The following is a 24583-nucleotide window of genomic DNA, read 5'->3' as shown; positions in this document are numbered from 1 at the left end:
CTCAGCCCTCCCCCATTCTCACCCCTCTTAGAGCTTGCATCTCTGCATGAACGCCAGATTACTTTGATCATGTTACTTCCTTGCCTAGAATCCTCCAGTGATGCCCGTTTCCTCCTGGATAAAACACTTCTTCCCAGTGATGCAACGATGCAATCCCCTGTCTCATTTATGTCCCCTCCTACATGTTTAGCATCATCTCTTCCATTCTCTCACTTGCTCAAGTCTGTCTGGCTAATAGATTTATCATTGCTTTGAATGAGCTATCCTCTCCCTCCTGCCTCTGAGAGATGCACATCCTGTTTTCCTTTCATCTCTTGGCTTCATAGCTAAGAAACTTAATTGTCAAAATTCAACTTCAGCATCAGTTCCTTTGTAGCACTGTCCCATCCCTGGCCTTTCCTCCCTCTGCGCTGCACCCTGGGCCCATCAGAGTTAGGGCCCCCTTCTTCTGAGTCTGTAGTGTGTCCCGAATAACTGTGTTAGAATACACATCAAACTGCGTGTAGTTCTAGTTGTGTTTGGCTCGCTCTCTCTTTACTCTAGGTGTGAACTCCCTGAGGGGCGCTATCTTATCCATTTCTATCCTTAGCAGCTATCATAATGCTTGCCAAATATTAGGTGCTCAGTGAGTGTTCAGTGAAGCAGATTACAAGTCAGTAAGTCTTTAATAAACAATGACTAATCCCTTGCTGGTACACAGAACATTTGCTGGAGGACCACCAGCCTTGGGCATAGGTTGTAAATACAGGTCTATGGTTGATTAAATGATGGGTTAACTCAGAAGCGCAGAGAGCCTTTTGAAATGCAAATCACACCATGTTATTGCCATTCTTAAGACATCCCATGGCTTCCTGCTGCACTTAGAATAAAACTCAAGCTGTCTGATTTGGCGGTCTAACCTCTCACTACCGACCTATCTCCAGTTTCTCTAGAGCACCACTCTTTTTTGCCTTGGGGTCTTTGCTCCGGCTTCCCATTTTCCTGGAAGGCTCCTTTCCTCTTCCTCTGCCCAAGTCTTATTCCTCCTGCCTGTCACAGCCCTGAGGTGACATCCTCTGAGGGGCTTCTCTGATCTAGGGTTTTCTGTTCCTTGAGCCTGGTGGATGCTCAATAAATATTTAGTGCATAAGTGAAAGTTATAAATGACTTTATTTATGAAGTCTTTGAGTATAGTTTTTTCTTCCAGTTTTATTGAGATATAATTGCCATACAGCACTGCGTAAATTTAATACATGCAGCATAATGATTTGACTCACATATGTCATGAAATGATTATCACCATAAATTTAGTGAACATCCATCATCTCATACAGACACAACATTAAAGAAATAGAAAAAAATATTTTCCTGGTGATGAGAGCTCTTAGGATTTACTTTCTTAGCAGCTTTCATAGATAACATACAGCAGTGTTAATTGTATTTTTCCTGTTGTACATTACATCCCTAGAACTTACTTATCTTACAACCGGAAGTTTGTGCCTTTTAACTGCCCTCATCCAATTCTCCCTTCCCCCACCCCTCGCCTCTGGTGACCACAAATCTGATCTCTTTTTCTGGGTATAGCTTTCATTTGCGGAGAAAAAGTTTTCTAGAAGTGGGACTTACGATTCAAAAAGCTTATACTTTTTATATATGTTTGCAGGATTTTGACATGTACTAGGGAAGTTTTGGCAATTTATATCACCCCCAGCAGTAATAATGGATGTGAATTTATCCTTTAATGTTAATTTTGTCAGGTTAAGTGGGTGAAAGCTGCATCTTGCTATTGATGTTATTTGTACTTCTTTGATAACTAGTGAATTTTTCTTATGCCATGAGGCATCTGTACTTCTTTTCTCGTATGTGTGTATGTGTGTATATATCCATTGCCTGTTCCTAGTATCCACTGTTGAGAAACTTAGCCATTTGAAATTTTTAACCTTAATATTGTTTTCTAACAAAGATACTTAACATGTGTATGTAGTTCAATATATTATTTTTTCCTGTGAAATTTCTGCCTTTAATGTCATTATGAAATGTACTTTCCCCTAAAGATTATATGGATATTTTCTTATAATATCTTAATGGTTTCATATATATATAATATTTAGCATATGTGATATACTATATTATATATATTTAAATACTTTCAAAAATGATTTTTAGTATAGGTAGAGATGTCATTTTAATTTTTCCACTGTTTTTACAGTGTATCAAAATTGTTTATTGAATAATTAATCCTTGCCTTAGTGATTGGAAATATCTTGTTTCTGACATAACAAGTATGTTTTCATAAATACAAGTATATTCAGGCTATCTCCCTCCCTCAGCCCCCATGACCTGAAAGCCAAGGAGACGGCAGAGGCTAACTCTGTTTGCAGCACCATCCTCTCCAGAGACACAGCCAACAAAGGCATCATCCAGCTCAGGTCATGGTCAATGAAACAGAGGGAGTGACTTGTGTTTTTGCCATCTAGAGACTGTGAGTGAAATTAATACACAGGATTACATTTGAAACCCACATTTGGCATTAGATTTATTTTCCAATCAGAAAGGGGAACCGCACTTGCAAAATATTTGGGCCAGTTAGTACGCGTGAGTCCAAAGACAGCACAGAAAACTTGGTGCTGAGGCACATAATAGTAATGGAGCTCACAGAAGGAGGTTGGCTAAATTGTGGGAAAAGTGACTTCTGCAAGGCCAAGTCTTACTGTGTAAAATCCATGCTGCTCAATCCCATCTCCCACCCTCAGCCCCAAACCTCTCTTTTGAACACTCACATTAGTGTTCTGGCTTCTTGCCCGAGAACTTGAAAATGAAAGGATGAAAAGTGAGCTTGATGTTCCTTGCTCGGCACGAGTAAGTCCCCTTTCTCCTTCAACACAGGCCGAGGAGTTCCGTTGGGGATTAAAGAGTAAGAACCCAGTGTTTGTAACAGAGTGACTTGAGGGCAGCATCACAAGGATTTAGTGGGCGCCATAACAAGAGGGGCCCCCTTTGGCCCCCGGGGTCTGTTCCCCAGACTTCAGCCATGCTGTTTTCACATATGGGAAAATCAGGTAGAGTTTTCTTTCCAACCTTAACATCCTCTGGTTAAACCATATGCTTGCATTTCTCAGCCACTTCTGTCCAAATATGTTTTCCTAATGAGGCATTATATTCCTATGAAGTCAAGCTGTTTTTCCTCAAAAAGAGTATTTTGTTTAAAAAAAAAAACCCACAAACTATTAGTGTGTGGACAATAACATCATTATTATTTTTTTTTTTAGTCTGTGATGATACTTTCAAATATTGGCAGCCACCAATTATAAATTTATTTGTGTTCCCCAAACACATTTTTTGGAACATGTTTCCCCATAGAATTGATTACATGCAATAGGTTTCCAGGCTAGCTCCTACAATTGTGCCTAATTAAGTGAAAAAAAAAAGTTTATAATAATACTGTTGCAATGGTCCAAGAAAAATAAAACTGAAAGCTTTAGAAATTACTAAGATGAAATGAGTGTGACAGAAGAAACAAAGCCCAAAAAGATTACAGGGGGAAAAAAAACCCAGTAATTAAATACATGGGGAAAAAACCCCAAAAGTCACGGATACAGAGAACAGATTGGTGGTTGCCAGAGGAGATGGGGGTTGGGTAAAATGGGTGAAGAGGATTAAGAAGGACAAAATTCCACTTATAAAATAAATAAGTCACACAGATGTAATGTACAGCATGGGGAGTATGGTCAATAATATTGTATTAACTTTGTAAGGTGACAGGTGACAACTAAGCTTATTGGGGTGACCACTTCACCATGTACACCCACGTGGACTCACTATGTTGGACACCCAAAACTCAAATAGTACTGAATGTCAATTTTGCCGGTATTAAAACAAGCAAAAACAAAAATTCAAGGAGTTATCTCACATATGGATAGTAAAGAAAAAGTGAGTAAATTGGAGAAAAAGTTTTCATATTGAGTTATAGGGAAAATCCATAGGGGGTTATGGGGAAAATCTGAGGGGGTTTCCAGGCACTTTATGGGACTGAGAAATAAGCGGCGAGGTTCTTTATTAGATTACATTCCTCTCAAAATGAACAGATTTTCTTTTCCTTGGTGCTGCTCATTGCTAATGTTGGGCTTCCTTTGGAGGCTGGCAAAGGCCAAGCTGATAGGAAGGAAAAAACTGCAGAGCAGTGGTTTCCCTGAGACAAGAGGAGAGAGTGGGTTTCTCGCAGTCTCATCTCACTAAAGGGAGAACAGTGTCCCTTCCCATTCCCTCTACACATTTCCCCCAGGTGGCCTCTTCCGCACCCATAGCTTTACTTACGACTGTAAACCGGTAACTCCCAAACTTCTCCCTCGAGCTCACATCATCTTTCTGCACTTCAGATCCACCTGCTGCCTCCCCTCCAGTCGTCACACAGATGAACTAAATGATGTTTGTCCAACAGCGCACACCCACTCCCCTAGGAGTTCTTTCCCAATCCCACTCACCCCTAGAAAACAAAACAGGGCCCTCCTCTTAATCCGTAGCACCCCTCCCATCACCTCCCCAGACACGTGGGCAGGAAGTGCTGTATGGGATCACTTCTCCCCGGACCCTACATGTAATCAGCCCTCACATCCTCTCCAATGTTTTCACCCGTGTGTCCCAGCTTTGCTCCCTCAGTCCCATCCCCAGCGCTACGGCAGAACTTCAGTCATTATAACTGCTCTCTCCGCCTGCTGTCTTGCCCCTGCAGTCCATTTTCCAGACTGCCAACCAAGGGATCATTGCTCTGCTCCAAATCCTTCAGAGCTGCTCGCAGGGAGACCACCTGCCTCAAAAGCAGTGCAGGGGTCAGGGGCGGTGGTGCAAGAGCTTGCTGGTTGAAATGCAGATTCCTGGGTCCTGGCCTGGGCCAACGGAATCTGAATCTTTGGAGGAAGAGGAGCAGGCAAGTCCTAGAAATCTGCATTTTGAGCAAGTTGGGGTGATTTTTCAAAGGCACTTGTGTTTGAAAGCCACTGGTTTCAGAGGAGACATCAGTTCCCTTAAGCAGGGTGAGAGCCATCTGCGCTCTTGGCCTGCCCCCCTTTGAGCCTCAGCCCTTCCACCCGGCCGGCCCTCTCTCCTGCACACGGTGCTGACTCTGAGATTCCTCTGCCCGTGGCTTTGCGCGGCCTGGAATGCCCCTCTGGCCCCCCCTTTCCCTGGCGAGCATCGTTCACCTTTCAAATCCCAGCAGAAGCTGGCAGACCGAAGGAGAAGAAGGGTAATAACTTGTCCCACGGTTTCTGAGCGTGCTCATGGCAATTCTTAGGGTGCATTTTAATAGCCATTTTCTTCGTCTCCTTTGGTTACCATGAAAGGAATCACCAAGAAATCCTCTCTTTCTCGATCCTCATTTAAGAATAGAACCAACTGTCCCATTAAAAAAATAGGACATAAAAATAACACGTGCCCCCACTGACATTTACACCAGGCCCACATCTGAGCTGCATGGAAACAGGCTTTAAAAAAAAAAAAAAAAAAGGCTTCATAAAGGAAAGACCCTCAAAAAGCAAGAATAATCATTATTATTTGTTCTAAAACCCAAATGTATATTTTCCATCCTTTTTATTTACAATATAAAGTGCTTTTCTCAGTAAATCAACAAATATGAGTATTCATGTCACCAAGTGCTCATGATTAAAAATAATTACTTTAATGGTAGCTGGCCCGATGCCAAACACGATCAGGTTTTGCATTTCAAGCATGATCATGGATAATTTACATCTCCTTTTGCACCAATACCCCACTACTCTTAATGGATTCTATTTTAGTTTTTATGAATTAATAGAAATTTAGTGCCTAATTCCCTGTATTATAGCCCACTGTTAGCTTTTAGAATCCACAGAACTATCTTTTTTTTTTTTAAAGCAGGATGGCTCAACATCACATAATTCTTCAAGTTACTTATTTAAAATGTTTAGCTGTCTACTTTCCATGAATTCAGAGTGGAGGGACAGGAATGGGACAAAACAGAGGAAACAGAAGAGCGGGGCTCATGCCTCCCAGGGGGGCCCTTACTTACTCAGGAGAATCTCTGTGGCTAAGTCGGCAGGTCGTCTGTCTCCTTCACAAACAAAGCACAGGAGCCCACGAACGTCCCGGTCACAGCCTGAGGGGCCTGGAGTCTTGACCACACTGGAGGCTACCTCTCAGTGTGACAGAAGACAGGGCCATCTCTTTCCTGTTCTTGCTTTTTCTCATTCCTTCGAGGTTTCATAGGTTATGAAGATCTGTCAAAACAGGGTTACAAAGCACTGTAGCAAGTTTTTAAATGTTTACATTTAACAAATTAACATTTTGACCAAAAAGTAATATGATTGTATTATTCAGAAGATAATTATAGAATTTATTAACAATATATGTATCAATACATGGTACCCTAAAGGCAGTGTGGCCCAGTAATAGGAAACCAGTTTCAATTTGTATAATTTTTTTCCAATCCTATGTCTCTCTGTGACACTATATGGACAAATGACAGTATAGACTCATCTGAAGATAACGTCAAAAGGAAAGACTTGATGCCCCAGGTGAATGCGAGGCCTTTTGGTCTCCCTGCTAGACAGGCGTAAATATGTGTCGCGCACGTGCACTTTAAGATGTATTCACTGTTGATGAGATCGGGGGGAAAGAGCTGACTGAGCCCAGGGCTTGGCTCAAAAGATGTGGCCGCAGTAAACAAAGAAGATTCAGAAATGTCACCAGGTCAAGAAGAGGCTCTACTGGTGCTGAGGACAGGGAGCAGAAGGGTTAAAAGAGCAAAGATGCTCCAGGCATCTACAAACCTGGGGAGCCCTGTGCTAAACATTCTTGCCATAGCTGGAGTCCCTCTAGCCAATGGCGAGCATGGAGAAGACAGGGCTTTATTTGCTTATTCTGATTTATGTGCTACTTGCACCAGTCTCTTTGACAGTGGGGAGTTGCAACTGGAGCTTGGATAGTGCCTTCATTTGTAATATCTCCTTTGATGATCCTCGTGAAAATTCAAGATAACCTTGGGGGAAAGAACACTGGCACCATTTTGCAGGAAGACCCGATTGCAATTCAAAACATTTTATATAGTAGGAAGAAATGACTGAAGTTGTTCCATCTGCTCTGGGAAGAAAACCAATGCATGTTAGGTCATGACACAGTCATTACAAAAAAAAAAGTTACTCTCTCCCTGAGGATCAGTGGGCTCTCCCACTTTGCCTGGCCTAGAGTGTATCCCTTGGTACGAATAACGGCCTTGAGTAGTGACACTCCTTATTCCCCAGCCTGGCCAAACTGCAGGGGCTGGTGCCCTCCATGCAGTCGGACGGTCGGTACATAGGAAAGAAGCCTGTAGGCATTTGTATAGTTGAAGTGAGATGGATGTGGAGCTCCAAGTCAAAGCCCACCTCCTGTACCTTCTACCAAGTCATCCATACCTTCTACAGAAACCTCTCCACTTTCTGGAAAAGTGACAACACACACAGAAAAGAAAAGAAAGAGAAGAAGGAAGAGAAAGAATTGGGGAGATGTTGGAGAAAGAGAGAGGAAGATACACAGCTACGAGTACAGTATTATCTGGTTACTTTCCTGTGGATTCTCAGACGACCCCTGACCAAGGCATCAGGATGCACATAAGCCACCCATGAAAATAGCCTAAGAAACGTATCTTATGCAATAATAGGACTTAATTTTTATTTATTTACATTTCACCCAATAAACATTTATTTACCATTTACAATGCTATGGGCACCATGCTAGGTGTCAGAGAGACAGCTGGTCCATAAAATAGTCTTTACTTTTTTTTTTCTCTTTTTTCCTTTTTTATTGAGGTATAGTCAGTTTACAATGTTGTGTCAGTTTCTGGTGTACAGCATAATGTTTCAGTCTTATATAGACATACATATATTCCTTTTCATATTCTTTTTCACTATAGGTTACTACAAGATATTGAATATAGTTCCCTGTGCTATACAGAATAAACTTGTTGTTTATCTATTTTATATATAGTAGTTACTATCTGCAAATCTCGATCCTAATTTATCCCTTCCCACCCCCTTTCCCTCCAGTAACCAGAAGTTTGTTTTCTCTGTCTGTGAATCTGTTTCTGTTTTGTAAATGAGTTCATTTGTCTTTTTTTCAGATTCCACATATAAGTGATAGCATATGGTATTTTTCTTTCTCCTTCTGGCTTGCTTCACTTAGAATGACATTCTCTAGGTCCATCCATGTTGCTGCAAATGGCGTTATTTTATTCCTTTTTATGACTGAGTAGTATTCCATAGTATAAATATACCACAACTTCTTTATCCAGTCATCTATCAATGGACATTTAGGTTGCTTCCATGTCTTGGCTATTGTAAATAGTGCTGCTATGAACATTGGAAAGCACTCTTTACTCTTTAAAGAGATGGCAGTTCACTGGGGAAACAGACAGAAAAACAGACCAGGACAGCATAAGTATGGAAAATGTTAGATGTCCAGGTCTGTGCGGGGCAGGGAAAAAGGGATACTGTAGGAGGGGTGGAGCTGTGCAGGGAGGAAGTGGTCCAGCAGAGGCAAAACTCATAACCTTTGTCCAGGAAGACATCACAATCCTACTGGGAGAAGGACTTAATTAATTGATGAGTAAAGCAGTGTTAGATAAGTATATCCTGTGCTCACAAAGTGAAACTGTAATTGAAATGGTCCAGGCAATGAGAAAAGTGGGCTTTAGTCAAAAACCATGACAGGGACATTCAGCGAGGGCCCCTAACCACCACTGCTTTCTCAACAGAGATCCCTGCACTTTTTTCTTCATAGTAATAATGACAACAGTGAAGATGAATGAATGTTACTGGCCTACCACTTTAAATTTATTATCCCATTTAATCCCTACAATTGAAATTTAAGATAGCATAATTGCACCCACTTCAGGAATGTCCTAGCGAGGTCTGCTGCTCTGCCTTACAGCAGAAGTGATGGAGCTGGGACCTGAACACAGGCAGTCAGACACCAGAACCCACAAGCCCTTTTCTCTGGCCTCATCTGATCCTACCCCTGGTGGCTTTTCAGCTAGTCCCTGAAGTCATGAAATAGCACCTGACTCGGTGGCCCGGGGATGAGGACGGAGACAGTGACCATCCCTCCTGCACATGCGCACAGGCGGGTCCTGAGCTCGCTGCTCCTTCGGAGGGGAAGAGTGGCCCTGGGTGACCTGACGGTGCATGGACAATAATTCTACTCTCCGGCCCCCTTCCCTGTCACCCCAAACAAGGGTGGTTTTATGGTTTATACAGTGTGCAAGTGTGTGTGCGCGCGAGCGTGTGTGTGTGAATGGGGGACGCAGGGGGTGAGCCCACAATGGGACGTGCTCTCAGAGCCGGTTCAGCTGCTGCCTACACACCCCTCCCCGCTCACACTGGGCTGGAGAGCCCGGCTGTCCGTAGTCCTCGAGCTCTGCCTACTCAGAGCACCTTTCCCTGGTTTACCACAATTCAGCTTCACATTCCCCACACACCTCTGCCTCCTTCTCTCCCCTGCCTTTTGGCCTGGTTGCTTCAAAGCTGGTGGTGCATTGCTGATCCAAAGCTCAGCTTTCAGCTTACTTTGGAGAATGAAAAACAAAAGAAACAAAGAGAAACCACAAACTCACTTTGTAAGTGAGGCCCTTCTGAATATCCAGTTGGGTTGTGAGCAACCTAGAACGTATTATTCAGATCTATGACTTACGTAGGCCAGTGTCAATAGCCTCGGGCGTAAAACGGTTAACTTTTATGATGAGTGAGGCATCCCATTTAAGGTGATGGTTCAACATGCTTTCTTGTGGTTCGGGTCAATTTTCGATTGAGAAAAAGACACAAAGATTGGGGTAGCAACTGAACCTCATTCCTCTGGGGTAAAAGAAGCCCGTGGGATCACGCAGACTTTGGAGGTGTGCCAATGCTGCCAATTTCCGCAGAATTTCAATGTCCCTTTGGGTCCTTTGCAACTTGGAGAAGGTGCTCTGGTGCCTTGCTTAGGGCTCTGTGGTCTGAAGAGGCAAGTATATCGAATATAGGGTTAATTGGAAGAGACTGATCATGCTTCATTTTTCATAGTCTTACTAACCTATTAGTAACTACAATCATTAATCTCTTTTAAAGTGTATTTAATTAGAATAAGATTCAAAGATACAGTAAGTTCTACTGATTGGTAAGCTATTTGCTGATTGTTCATTTGCTCTTATTCATTGTTGATAGTATTAATTGTTGTTTTCTATAAACCAATGTAGAGAATGTCTTTCAACCCATCATTCATACCTAAACAGAATCAAAAGCTTTTCCAGAGGTATTTCTCTTAAACTCCAATTGATGGCAACTGCTTCTTACAGGTTCAGACACTACTTCCTGACCCTGGTCGTATAAAAGGAATCTAAAGTCCATATATTGTCTTGCTCAAAGTCATACTGCATTTGGCGTTGGCTGTTGCCTTGCTTCTATGACTTTTCCTGAACAACTCATATGTGGCTACCCAACCCTAATCCCTATCCTCAGGTCTCCTGTTTGTCTGACAGTTCCTGACAAGGGTCACCTGCTGACCTTTGGCTCTGGTTGTGGATCTGGCATCTGGACCCCTCCCCTCTCCTGCAGAGATGGTAACTGATTATCTGAGGGGCTCTGGCCATGGTCATCTGGAAGCTTACACCCTTGATGGACTGTCATCTGTTACAGTTTCCCTTCTCCCATCCTGAGAATTCCAGGTTTCCTGATGTCCACACTGGGTGTGACAGAGATAGAAAATACATCAGTGACGTGATGTGACTGATCGGCTTGGACTTGTGCTGTCTGTTTGTGAATTAAAATGGAGTGATTCTCCACCTGCCCACCTCATCTTTTGCCCTTGGAAAAATCTAACTTAATTACACTGATGAATATACATTACATGTTCCTGGAGTAATCATTTTTACAGCCTTCTTTGGGAAGTCTCTTTACCCTGCTTTAATTTTCTTGATAACATTTACAACTACCTGACACTGAGTTTTATATTTATTTATCTGTTTATTCTCTGTTCCTACCATTAGAAGTGAGTTCCATGAGGGCAGGCATTATACCTTTGGTGCTTAGCAGTGTCTGGCACATTAGCTGAAAGGCTACACACACACACATGTGCATTTGTGTGCACGCACACACGTATATATTTATGTATAATGGGATTCTGTGGCATAGTGGTTAAGGGCATGGATTCTGGATTCAGACCGCCCAGGCTTGACCCTGGTTTTAACTCTTACCATCTGTTCAAAATTTCTTGCAAGTTACTTAATTTGTGACTCAAATTTCGCCTCTTTACAATGGGGATGGTAGCAGTGCCCTTTAAGAGCATTCAAAGGATCATTGTGAAGATGAAGTAAATAGTAGCTCTGTGACAGTAGTGATCTGCTGATAGTAAGCACACCGCCAGTGCTGTGTATTACTAGTCAGAATGTGGTTACAGATGACAGAGAACTCAGCTCAAGTTGACTTAAAGGATAAAGGAAGTTTATCAGCTCACGTAACTGGTTCATAATTGGTTCAGAGGCAAAATGTGATCCAAGTGTATACTGGTGAAGACTCTGCTCGTGTTTTTCTATAGTTCACTCCATTCTACTCTCCTCCCTTTGGAGACTTCATTCTTCAGGGCAAGAAGGTGTTGTAGTAATTTTTGACTTTACAGACACATTAAGCATTACCAAAAGGAAGAGAGATTCTCTTTAGGCAGCGTCTATGGAAGAAGGCTAGGAGGTTCTTGCCTACAAGCAGTAACTCTGACAGTCTCCTGACACCTCCCTGGGAAAACTGTGCCACAAGCCCATCCTGACCCAATCACTGTGGCCTCTGGGACTGAATACACTGATTGGCATAAACTAATCACCTATAACTTCTTGGACTGGAGGTGGGGTCCGCTTGCACTGAAGGAATACATATTGGAGCACTACTGATAAAAGGAATGGAAAATGGATGCCAAAAATAGCAAACACATTTTACTGATGAATAAACTACAGAGAACTTCTTCAATCCCACTGATGCTATAAAACAGGTATCAGAAGAAATTTCATCAACATCACCATCACCTTCCCAAAACATTTATTTGGTGAAACGGGTTACCTGATGTGCTGCAATGGGCAGAGTGTTCTTCCGAGCTCCTGGTTTGCTAAAAAATCTTTTTCACTCCAATCCCTCCCTATTTAACAGTCCCTCCGCCAAAAAATATATTCTGTTGTTTTATATTTTCTGGAATCTTTTGGATGTATTTGTGCACAATATGAATGAGAAGCCTGAATCCCTTAGAATCTTGGATTGTAGTCTTGATTTTGTAAAATAAAAGCATCTTTTACAGTCACATTGTCTCACATAAAATAAACAATAGTAGTGAGTGAATGTAAAGTGGGAAGATAACTGTTACGTGATTTTTTTTTCTTGTAAATCTTATGTGACTGTCAGTTGGCAGAGGATATTGTAATATAACCCTCACTTAATCAGGGCAACAAAGGTTCCTGAGACAGTATCAAGCATCTTGCTTTGGAGTATGTCCAGGCTATTTCTTCTTCTTGCTTTTCGTGGTGGTTGTTTTAATGATTTGCACAAAAGACACTACTTGCATTGTAACCTTCTGTGTAAAACACTATTATTGACAGCTGAGGATTAAGTTTTAATTGAAGTAAGATTTCGAATGGTCTATTATCTGGGATGCCTATGTAAAGATCACAGACATCCTCGAGCAGGCAATGAAACAGATAAATATGTTGAAAAGACAGCTAACAGCTCCATTTCGCTCACCCACGGTTGCCAAACTTGACACACACAATTTCTCCCAGACTGATGGAAAAGGGAACACAAAATGTAGCCAGATTGAGGTACTGTATGTTTCTCAGATGGTGTTTCCTTGGGCTAAAAATCAGGTATCTCATATGCCCAGATACGGTTCTCAGAGAGCTGTGGATGGGCTTTTTGCCCAAACTCATCATATTTTTAATGTTTTAGTTTGGAACTTCCTTGAGAACAAGGCTAATGGTGAGTCTTCCATCTCTATAACATCTCGGATGAAATGAGCACTGATTTTTCTCCAGCACAAAGACAGAGTGGACAGTACCCGTAATGAAACCCAAACTAACCCTTATGGGAGGAGTGAGAAGGGAATACAACAAGTATTTAACAAACAATAACAATTTGAGGCTGTTATTGTAAAGAATAGGAGGTAGAAGTTTTGCTGTAAACATGACTCCAGTGATTTTTTTTTTTTTTTTTTAGTCTCTAGATTTTTAAAGGTCTTCACTGAACAGTTTTGCCAGGAGAACATGCCAAAGGGCTGATGACTCTGAATTTGAGTTGGTTCTCAAAAGTGATTCAATAACCTGGATTCCAACGGCCTGAATACAAAACCCAGGTAAGCGTTCAATTGCCATTTCAGGCAGGGTGGGGACTAGACCACAGCCGCGGTGCGGTCCATTTGTATTGGAAGCCACCCCCCTTTTCCACGTGTGTCCCACTTCCTGATCCTTGTTCAGCCAGCCGCCTGCTTCGTCTGGGCTAAACTGAACCCAAAACATACAGAGAGGCCGTGTCAGAAAGAGAAGCCAACGAGGGAAACCTCTAGTGGACATGGACTGAGCTGGAAGTAACCTGCTGCTTCTCAACACCGTTCTTTTTTTATTTAGGACACAGGAAACGCACAGGAGTTGAGAATACGGAGGAGGAGGTGGGAGCGTGTGGTGCCTCTCGGCTCCAGGGTGGGTTTCAGTGGAATCACCCCGGCAGCCAGGGATGCTCTTGTTGCTGTCATCATCCCCGTGCTCCTTCCCTGGTCCAGACCTTTTGTTTCCCACCCTCGCCCAGATGAGCCGCGCTGGAGGTAAAGTTTGGTGTATCAAAACACAGCCATTTCCAAACAGCCTCTGCCAGTGAGTGAAGCCAGCGACAGACCTCCACTTTTACTTTCCAGAGGAGGGCACGGTGAAAAGGGTAGTAGACAAAGAGATGTTATAAATAGGCACCCTCTCATGCTAAAATGCTATGAACCACAAGTGACAAGGAAAAGTCTCCACTTGGCATCATTTTCAAAGAGCTCTGATTATCTGGTAGGAGGGCTGGCAGCAGGGCTGGGATACACCGCTTTGCCCAGGGGCGGTGGGACTGGGTGTGTAGACATAAGAGAGAGAAAAAATGTTTCATTTTCTTTTTTTCTATTTGCTCTCTTGGAGGAAGCTTACCCAGCCTCTAATGCAATCGGTTTCACCACTTTCTTGGGAAGACACCACTGCCTCTCCCCCTCTCTAGGCCACACCACCCTCGCTGGGAATGTGGCTCTGCTCCCCGAGCTCAGCAGTGCCCCGGGAGGCCCCCAGGAAAGTTCTCAAGGACTTAGTTGACTAGAAGAGTCCGAATCTTGCAGCCAAGAGTCAGTGCAGAGCAGAGAAAGGCTTCAAATGAACAGAGGGAGTGAGGCCAACACCAGGACTACAAACCAGAGAGGCACTTCCTTCAGCCCAGGCCCCCTCTCCAGACTCTCCTAATCCGAGTTGGTGGCACTTTTCCCCATTACAGCAACTCTCTCCTCCTTTTGTACTGTTTACCTGCAGGCTTTCTCTAGCCAGACTGTGCACCTTTGGAGGAAGGAGGTCCAGTCCTATTTATTGTATGTTCTCCAAACCTGGAATCACAACAGTACTGGTGATGATGGTGATGGTGATGGTGACGATGGACGTGAACACTCGTAGAGCGCTAACCACGTGCCAGCCATTGTTCTAAGCAGTTCACATGTTTTCACTTGTTAATCTTTACAACAATCCTATGAGGCAGCTTCTGTTATTTCACTCATTTCACAAATGATAAAACCAAGACCTATGATGGTTAAATAGTGCTCGAAAGACTGAGTAACAAGAACACACAGTCTTGGAATGCTGGGACCGCTGGTGGACAAACTCAGCATTTTGACTCTGTCCTTTCTCTGGCAGGGAGTCAACAATTTTTTTCATGAATGAATGAATGCATGGACTGGGGAAGGAATCTGAAACAAATGCCATCTACAAATGGTATAGATAGTTTTTTTTTTTTTGTCCCTGAAATAAACAGAGACCATATCTTGTTCTCAAATCTTAGTCTAACAAAAAATTGATTTCTTGATTAATGACTTTGTTGAACTTTTTAACAAGTGTGTCCCCCACATATGATTTTGATGCAGATGGCTTTTGGCTCAGGCTTCAGGAAACATTGCCTGGAATGAGTAAGTTAAGTGGAAACACTGGTTTTCTACAGAGCTCATCATTCTTAATCATCAGCCTGAAGGATGTCAACTGAATGGGGAGCATATTTTGTAGGGGTTGGTAACGAAGACCCAGAGTCAAACTGGTTGGTCAGACTACTGTCTCACAGCCACAAGGACATGCCCCAAGAGAGCCTCCTTGACTGGAGAATCTAGTCCACGTGCTTTTGGTACCAGAAAAGTTCAATACGTAAAAGTATTCAGAGAGCAGATGAACACTATTGATGATCAAACTCGCTCGGTCAAGGTGCCATTGGTCTGGGTTCTGCCTCTTCACAAATGGCGTCTCCGTACAATGAAATGGCGCTCCAAGGCTTCTGCCAGCTGAGCAGCGCTCGTGCTTTAGTCTGAGTGGTTAGATAATCATCCAGCTCCCAGAGGGCCCAGAAGAAAATTAGCCACATTTGAAAAGCACCCAAGACTTCAGACTCACAGCTCTGTTTTTCCTATTTGTTTTCTTCCCAGAGGATGTGCAGGGAACACATCAGTGAGGTCAGTGTTCTTCACCGAGGCCTGGAAACAAACCAGCCAAGGGTTGTCAGTCAGGAGCAGGGAGAACTGGGAGAGAAGGGTTGGTGAGCTATGTGAGCTCTGCATAAAGAAGCTGAGACCAAGGAAATTTGCACGTTGATTTCTTGAGATGCTGGGAGGTGGGTAGGATTTCTGGTGTAAATATTTCCTAGAAAACCAAGAGTGCAATTTGCTTCCTGCTCAAACAGACAAAATGCCACTGAGCTCCAGTGTGTATGAGGTAAAGCAAACAAGCAGAATGTGAGCTTTCTTATTCTTATTCCATGTGTGCATCACCAGCGCTCTTGGCCCATTCACACACGCTCCTACAGTTATTCCTAAATGACCCTGTTGTGTTGAAAGCTTGCTAAGGTTCTGGTAAGATGTTGAAATGAAATCTGTGCTGCCTAGGGGAAAAACACTGAGTGTGAGTTTTGAAACCCAAATTTTAAATGTGGATGGTGTGTGTGCGTGCAGTTCTGTGCTGATGGGTTGGAACAACAGCAATATCTGAGCTATGGAATCGCCAGGGGGATTATTGCAAAATGCAGATGTGTGTGTGGGAATCTTTGGTGAACGACACGCACATCTACACATCAGCAGAATTTGTCCTCTTCTCACTCCCAAGTCCTCACCCACGAGGTGGGCTGACTGGATATGGTGATAGAGGATCAAAGGAGTTTGAGGGGTGGCCATCCTCTGACCTCACCGAGGCAGACAAACACAGAGACAGAACAACATGCAGTGGGTGACAGGCAGACTTTTCTAACAAGACACAGATGTAAACAACTGAAATTGTGCCCAACTTTGCCCCCTTGATTAGTGGTGGCTTCATCCTTTTTTTCCTGCAAAACTGATATTCCTACATCTTATGAAAATCAGTAGGCTTCTTAACAAAGGATTTCCACATCGTTGACATTTGGGGACCAGAGAGTCCAGCCCCTCTAGTTAGGAATGCTAAAAGGTGAGGCTGGGTGGCCTGTTCAGAAATCACACTCAGTTAGTTGATTGCAGAACCAGAAAGTTGAGAATAAGGTCCTAGACTGACACCTTCTACACATGGCTCTTGCCCTGCTCATCATCTAATCACAGAAATACGCAGGATCTGCGTCCCCGGTTACTTACCCATGACGTGTTTATTGGGATGATGTGACTTCTGACTTGCAGCTCCTACATCCTCAGCCTCTGGCCTGGAAGAGAGCAAACGGTCAGAAAACATTTCTTACAGTATTTGCTGCATGTGATGAATGAGTGAGTGAGAGAGTCTTGTCTATCAATGATCTTTTCAGACTTGCAGTATATTTTTACATCAGTGTGTTCTTTTTTCATCTCAACTGTGATTTTTAAAAAATACAAACTGTCATTTAAGGTTCTGTTTTTTTACACAGACTGCAATCAGCAACAGCATTGCCAGTGACACCACCATGGGGACTCATCCTTAATGCCAGCAGAGCCACCATTCAAAGCTATTCACATCCCGTTTTCCATTCCAAGGGTCAGCTTCTCAGGAGGGCCAACTACAAATGGCAAATAAATATAAATATTTATACAGAGACCTTAGAATCCACTTCCTCCAAAGGCAGTCTTTCTGATTGGATTCTTATTTGTGGCGGTGGCTAAAATCAACCACCACAAATGGTGTGAGATCTTCTGTCCTTCTCGTGCTATACACACACACGTGCACACACAGCACAAAACACGCCTGTGTGCTGTCTATTCCTTCTGCTTTCCGTTTCCTCTCTCCTTAAAACCGATGCATTACGTGAACAGTTGTTTCCAGCTGCTGCTTCAGCATCTCCGGCTGATGGTTACATGCCAGCGCTGGCCACCCACCATCCAGGGCCTGCCCTGTTCTCCTCACTAGTGGATGGGTGTGCAAAGGCACGGATTTAAGACAGAAAGCTAATGAATGCAGTGTTTCTTCCTTTGAGCTCAGAGAAGTCCCACCAGGACGGTGGACTGGCGGGAACGGAGGTGCGCCCCATCACTCCCTCACTCTCTTCCTGGTTAATCCAGCTGATTCTGAATTGAACTGGGAAGTCTTTAGCTGCCCCGGTAACTCTCTTTTGATTTGCTATTGGCCCAGGGCATGGGATGTGCTGCTCCCAAGCGAGCGAAATAAAATTGTGGAGAAAACTGTATGGAGGGTGGGCCCAAGGAGAGGAGGATTGCCCTCTCCCCTCTCCTCCCACCAGCCCACGTGCTGCTCTGTGCTGGCAGCATGTGTGCCGGGGTGTCTGGGGGGGGCACTGATGCAAAAGGGAGGGAGACCTGAGCTTACCTTTAATTTGTCGATATTTGTTAATACCGTTTTGGTCAGAATTGCGTGATTGTTGGAAAGTAATTTTGTGGCCTCCTTTACTAAGACGATGCCTTTTGTCTAATCTGAGTTAGGCGGACTATCTGATGATGCCCTTGTAAATCCTCCACGATGTTGATCAGAAAATCCAACAGAACCAAACCAAACCAAACCCACAATCCCTATGGATACCAAGAAAAGTAACCCGAGAGTTGTTTGAAATGCTAGAAATATTTTCAAACAACTCAGTCTCTGTATCTATATGTAATATACTGTACGATTATACGTGTGTCTGCAACCCTGAAAAGATCTGCTCATCCCTGTGGTGATACCACATCAGTTGTTACTTATCTGTCAACAACCGAGTGTTCTCAATATCCCAGCGCAGGTTCTGATATAGAAAGCAGAGTGCAGAAAGGGAGAAATATGTGGTCAGGGGCCCGGCAGGTCTGATGTGGTGCAGCTCGGAATGCAGGGCTGCTGAGGCCTCGTGAAATCTGAGAGCTGTTTCTACCCAGCTTCCTTGAAGTGCTTCCTCTGAATCATCTCATGGGATCCTTGGCCCAAAAAGAGATGGCCTTGACTCCCACCTACCTCTGCTTTGAAAATGTAAACCTAAGGGGTCCCGGACGGCCCGGCTCTGGGAGCCTGCTTTTGGGTTTTCTTACTTTCTTTCGATGCCAGGCGTGATAAAAGAAACGGTAAGAGGACTCCGGGTGCTTCGATAGGCTGGCACGTTCAGGCTGGGACAGGCACTTTGTGAAACCCTCCACCCGCCCCTCTGAAGCACCATCTCCGCCCTCAGCAGAGGCCTCAGTTCGGCTCCAGGTGCACGACTTGAGCTTATTTCATTTCTGGTCTTGGCTCCTTCTTGGCCCACAGAGTATATATGAGGCAATCGTCGCGCCCTGTCAGGATGAGCCAGTGCCCTAGAGAACATTTCCTAACCCAGCTCCACCCTCCCTGAGAATGAGTCTAACCCTAGAAAGTTCCGTGAAGAGGCCCCAAAGGAGTCTTGTAAAACTGCTCAGAGAGAAGGGACGCTAACCTGCTGATGGAAGGCCACAAGGAAAGACGTGATAGAGGGGAGACACTCCCTCCTCTATCTTGATGGAGGATGTAAACATACTGAGTGCCTTTTAAATAAAAATACATATTCTCCACGCCTCCTTTCCTAGCCCCCGCCCCAGGCACGCACATTCTTTTACACACACACATACACACCCCAACTACCATGACCACCACCGTAACCACATGCAGCCTAATCAGACAGAACCAGACTAGAACCCTGCTGTGCCATTTCAGAGCTGGTGGCCCTAGGTGTGTTATTTGACTTCACATCCCTCAGATGATAAGAAATTGAAACAGCTCCCCGCTTTGGGAGGTTGTAGGGGTGAGGAAAGGAGGTTTCTCACCTGGGATCTTGCCCAGCGCCTGGCGCTCTGTAAAGGTATCAGTCCACCTCCCCTGCTTCTCCTCGAGTGAGTCCTGGACCCCGTCTTCACAACCTCTCAGTTTTGGGGGCCTTCACACTCATAAACCATCCTCATTTCCGCACATCGGAGGGCATCGCGCCTTCTGGGACCATGATACTCACCCTACACCCCTCAAATGCCAGCTAGACGTTCTGCCCCTGACAGCTAGACACCTGAGAAGTGTTCCTCCCTTCTCCCCGCCATCTCTCCTGCTTCATTTAAAAAATTCCCAGATGAAAATGGCACGTAGCTGGAAGCACTTTCCTCTGCAAGACAGCTTTCCCTCTGGATCTCTGCACAGCCGTCTAAACGGAGTCTTCACAGATTGAAACTGAGGGCCACCGAGAAGCCCTCCCAGCCACCGCTCAGCTGCTTTTCTCGTTGGGGTCTAGGGTCTGTGTTCCCTGAACGAAGATCCTTTTGACTTCCACAAATTAGAATAACACCTATTTCAAATATATTATTTGATGAAAGCAGATGTCAGCAGATACTGCCTATGTAATTGATATTTGATTTATTCAAGATTTATGCATGCTGTGCCTTAGATTTATTAATGATAATCCCCGGCTCTTGTGTTTAATATAGTGGAACCAAAACATAATTTGCTGGGATCAGTCAGAAATGCATCAAAGTGATTAACTCTACATGCAAACCATTATCCAGTGACATCCCTACTGTGCACAGTGCAAAAGGAGGCAATAATACAGTAATTGGCTTCACTTATGCAAGTGAGATATTTGCTGTGATTGCTAGTAAAATTTGGTCCCTTTAATCTCTGCTTCTGCATCTCTATATCCCTTGTCATCCTTTGATGCTCTTTTTTTCAGGCAGGATTCTCCTGAACCGAGCAGGCGTGCGCGCACACGCATACGTGACATCCCACCCCAGCAATTATGTGTGAAGGAAGGCACAGACTCTCACTAAATCAGACAGGAGAGTAGCTGCCCTTCTTAGGAGGCCTCCTGGTGGGGCACTGCATCCAGCGGGTATGTGGAGCCACCTGGTCTCCCCTGGGGAAAAGCCAGAAATCATATCCCGGCAGGCATTGCTCTCCATCCACATCAGTCACCTTTATCAACACCCGGTCAGGCTGCAAATCTGTTGCTATCTTGGAGTGGACATTTGGTGCTATGCAAACAATCACTAAGATAACTTTTTTAGTGGGGAGATGCCTATTCACTTATGTTTGTTCCCTTTTTTTGTTTTGTTTCAGCTAATTAAAACATAGTTGGATGGGCAACCCTTTATTATAAGACTATACCCTTCCCATTTTTTTTTGTTTGTTTTAAAATACCTACCCTATTGTGAATTGCTAGTGATAGTAGATGAGAGCAGTTTTTATTTAAAAAAACTCAAAAGTAAAAACAATACACACATGGCAAAATGTTCAAAATCTATGAAAATGTGTGACCTGAAAAACAGACATCTCCCTTCTCTGTTCTGTTCTGTCTCCAGTCCCTCTCCCCAAGGTAATCATTGTAATAGAATCTAGGGCAGCCTCTAGAAAATGCAAACCCAGTATACCTACATGTTCACGCACCACGTGGTTTTCATTTAGCACTGTGTCTCAGGGATGTGTTCCGGTTTGCACCTGGAGAGCTACCTGATCATTTTCTGTGGCTACCTATGATCATTTTTAATTGTTTAAAGAGCTGCCTGGCTTGGCAGTGCTCTACAGTAAGCCTGCTACTTGGAAATCGTTGGAAAAAAAAAAATTCCACCCTCGGAACTGGGGCTGCAGTTTAGAATGAACTAGCATCTTGTGAGGCTCTACAGCGAGATGGAAACACACACCACATCCCACATGTTACAGCAAAACTTGTAAATGGCCCTTGATTGCTCTGCTGCCCGAAATGTGCCGTCTGTCTTCAGGGCGTCTGGTGGAACGTATCAGTGCATCAGCCTGGCATCTTGATGGGCGAGGGCACTTCTGACTCCTGCACCTCATACCAGGTTTCTGTCAGGGTTTCAGCCTGTTCACTAACACACTGGCGAACACTGCTTACACCACCTTCTTCCCGACTCTAACGTGATTCACAGCTAATTTGAAATGAAGTCCCAGGATGCTTTTTTTTTTTTTCTCTTGGCTCTTTCATGGAACACCACCAATCATTTTGTTTCAGTTTCTCTTTTGCTCCCTAAGCAATATTAGGGGTATCTTTAGAATACACAGGGACAGCTCACAAGGGGCATTCTTTTGCATTTTTAATGCCATTAGGGAATTTCTCCAAGAATCAAATGGGTATCTTTTGACGTTTTCTAGCTCAGCTTTTTCAATCATTGTCAACAATACCCCGAGTTCTGAATGGCGTTCTGCGTGGGCTAGGCCAGCCGACACACTTCCCGGGCCTTGGTCACTAAGAGCACTCTGCTCAGCAAACTCGCCTCGCTCCCGAGTGTGGACACAGCGGTCGCCTGTCTGGACTCACTTCTCTCAGCTGCTGCAGAAGCTATTCCTGCTTCAGCAATGCAAGTGATCTATATTTCCTGTCCTCAAAGTGCATTGATTCCTGCTTCCGAGTGCCGTGGACAATGACGAGCTATGTCCTTGCTGGGCAGCAGGCACCAGACACGGTTCAGCTGGACTCACTTCCAAAGGCTGCCACGGCTCAGCCCAGCCCGAAGGCCCTACGCCTGAAGTCTGAGTAAAATCAGCACAGGGTTAAAAGAAGCCTGAGGGAGTGATTTCCAAATGTGAAGTATGGCTGCCAGTCTTCAGAGTGTAAATCTTCAGATTCTCAGGAGATGAGGGGACCGTCACTGGCACAGACTAGTGGGCAGTTGGAAAGCTGATAACTATCATGGTGAGCTGATTCTTGAGCAAGGCTCATCTGGGTGCAAATCCCAACTACATTTGCTTCTTCTAGCTAAGAGGCCACAGGAATGACACTGAACCACTCTGGCCCTCAGTTTCTTCTTCTGGGGGAAAAAATCTACCTTGGGTGTTACAGAGAGAACTAGGAAAATGTGGATGAGCAAATGTATGCTGGGAAAGGACACGTGATGCTAGCAGAGTGCTTGGAGCCAATATATGATGGACAGTAATATCAATAATAGTAATATTTATTACTATTCAACAAAGTCCCAACAATCAGGCCACTAGCAACTCTCCCTGGGAAAAGCTATGAGGACTTCAAAAAGCTAAACAATGCTCTGAAGGACATCTGAAGTCTCCCAGGTCATCACCTGCTCACCATCTACTGATGTGATCTTTAGGCTCGCTACCCCCAGACTCTCCTATGCCTCCTGTGAGCCACTGATAGTGACAATCCCAAAGGGGTTGTTTTGCTAGTGTTTATTAAATGCAGGCCCAACGCCTAGACCCAAGGAGTATAATAAGAAGGAGATGCATGGAGACCCTGAAGCAGCAAATGTTTAATTAACTTCAGAGTACCACGGCGAAGGCTGGCCAAGGCTACTTGAATTTTGAAAAGCATTAGCTCCCCTCCTGGGAGTGAGTCCTTCTCTTCCAGATAGCACTGTTCATGTTCAAGTCATTGAAATGACACATGCTGCTGAATGTGGGTGCTTTAGGCTCATGAAACCTCCTTTACCTCTGAGCCACTCTTAAACTTCAGGCAAGCTGGTAATTTGGGGATTATTCGTAACATTCTATTGCATCTGCACAATACCAGGATATCAGGATAAAAGGATGCTCAAGGTTCTTCTGGGCCACCAACTCACAGATATTTGTAGAAGGGATCTTAGAAATCCTTAGTGTCTTGGCTGTCAAACTTATTTGGGGTGGGTGCAGGACAGGTTTTAGCAAATAAATTCCTGTGCATGATACCAAAAACTGCAACTGATAAATGTACAGCTACTCTCATTGGAGGGGGAGAAGAGAATTCCCCTTTGGGCAACGCTGGGACCTGGAATACCTCTGAAAACCTCATCTGCTTAATTTAATTTTCACACAATAGAAGAGGACAATAAGGCAGTGCTATCTTAAAGCCTGGTTTCCTGAGCTCAGCATCTGCCCCACCTGGGAACCTGTTAGTAATTCAGATTCTCAGGTCCATCTGAGACTTACTGGTGGTGGAGACCAGGCATTTGTGCTTTTATAATCCTTTGAGATGATGCTGACGCATGCTCAATCAAGTTTGAGAACCTGTCTTCTAAGAGCTTTATGGTGAATCCTGCAGGCTTCTTGAATACAAGTCAGCTTTGGTAGATGGCAAGGCTGGCCCCCCACAAAGCCCACTGAGATTCCAGGGTGTACACGCTGCCTTCAAATAGTTCTCTTCTATTCAATACATTTTAGTAGTGCTGCAGAGAACTACAAGTCTATCGTAATTTGGACCCCAAACAGTGGTTCTTTTAGACAAATGACTTATAATCAAGAGGTGTTAATCCCCACAACAGATTAATTTAAATGGATTTGGCCAGTAGCCCAAACTGTTGCAAGCAGATTACACCCAACTATAAACTCTTCCACCGAAATTATAATTTGTCAGTCTTAAAAAATGAGCACACCTTGAAATTAGAGTGACTTAGTTTTCAAGCCACATTTCCCATGTACTATCTCATTTGTACTATCTCAGCACCCTCTCCTGGCACCCTAGAACTTCCTCCTTCTCATTTCTCAGGGGTGAAAAATGAAGAACAGAGAGTTTAAGTAAGTTTTGCTAGGCTGCATGCCTCCACAGTGAAACCATAAATATTCAAGTCATGTTCTGCTAATACCTAGTCTGTTATTTTTTCTGATGTTCCAGGAAATACATTAGTCAACTCCCTCAGATGCAAATTTTCAACCAGATCAGTTTCCTCTGTGGAACTTCATCTTTTTCTCTCTCCTGTTATTTATAACTGATAGAAAAAAAAAAAAACATCATGAAGGGCTTGACATTGTTGAATCCTCACTTCAGTAGTTAGTTAGGGAGCTCTCTACCCCATCCTTGTGACAGGTGAGATGTGAGGTGTCATAACTAAGGCCACTGTTCCCTTCTGATCCTCTCAGGGGGCATCTGTTTCTAGTTGTAACTGACCGAACACTCCCTTTGCAGGAAAACTAATAACATCTTAACATATGGTCTTGAATCTGGGCCGCCTAATGACCTTGCATGGAGATTAATTGAAG

The 24583-nt window shown here is 44.0% G+C and overlaps 2 long non-coding RNA genes across 6 annotated transcripts in view; one reads left to right on the top strand and one right to left on the bottom strand.

Moving 5' to 3' along the window:
• LOC123619368 (uncharacterized) overlaps positions 1-16035 on the top strand; it is a 35582-nt gene extending 19547 nt beyond the window's left edge. For 3 of the 5 annotated variants that reach the window (XR_012498993.1, XR_012498990.1, XR_012498989.1), the window contains 2 exons: positions 13212-13347; positions 13619-16035. This is a non-coding gene — a long non-coding RNA (uncharacterized LOC123619368). The remainder of the gene's footprint in view (positions 1-13211; positions 13348-13618) is intronic. The other 2 variants (XR_012498992.1, XR_012498991.1) reach the window with 2 other exon arrangements.
• The window catches only part of LOC141573336 (uncharacterized), a 388243-nt gene continuing 368226 nt past the window's right edge, over positions 4567-24583 (bottom strand). The window contains exons 5-6 of the long non-coding RNA XR_012498994.1: positions 16858-16922; positions 4567-6230 (exon numbers count right to left, since the gene is read on the bottom strand). This is a non-coding gene — a long non-coding RNA (uncharacterized LOC141573336). The remainder of the gene's footprint in view (positions 6231-16857; positions 16923-24583) is intronic.

The sequence above is a fragment of the Camelus bactrianus genome, chromosome 15 (assembly GCF_048773025.1).
Source record: "Camelus bactrianus isolate YW-2024 breed Bactrian camel chromosome 15, ASM4877302v1, whole genome shotgun sequence".
NCBI classification, from domain to species: domain Eukaryota; kingdom Metazoa; phylum Chordata; class Mammalia; order Artiodactyla; family Camelidae; genus Camelus; species Camelus bactrianus.
The sequence above is the reverse complement of the archived record's forward strand: the minus strand, read 5'-3'. Positions and strand labels throughout refer to the sequence as shown.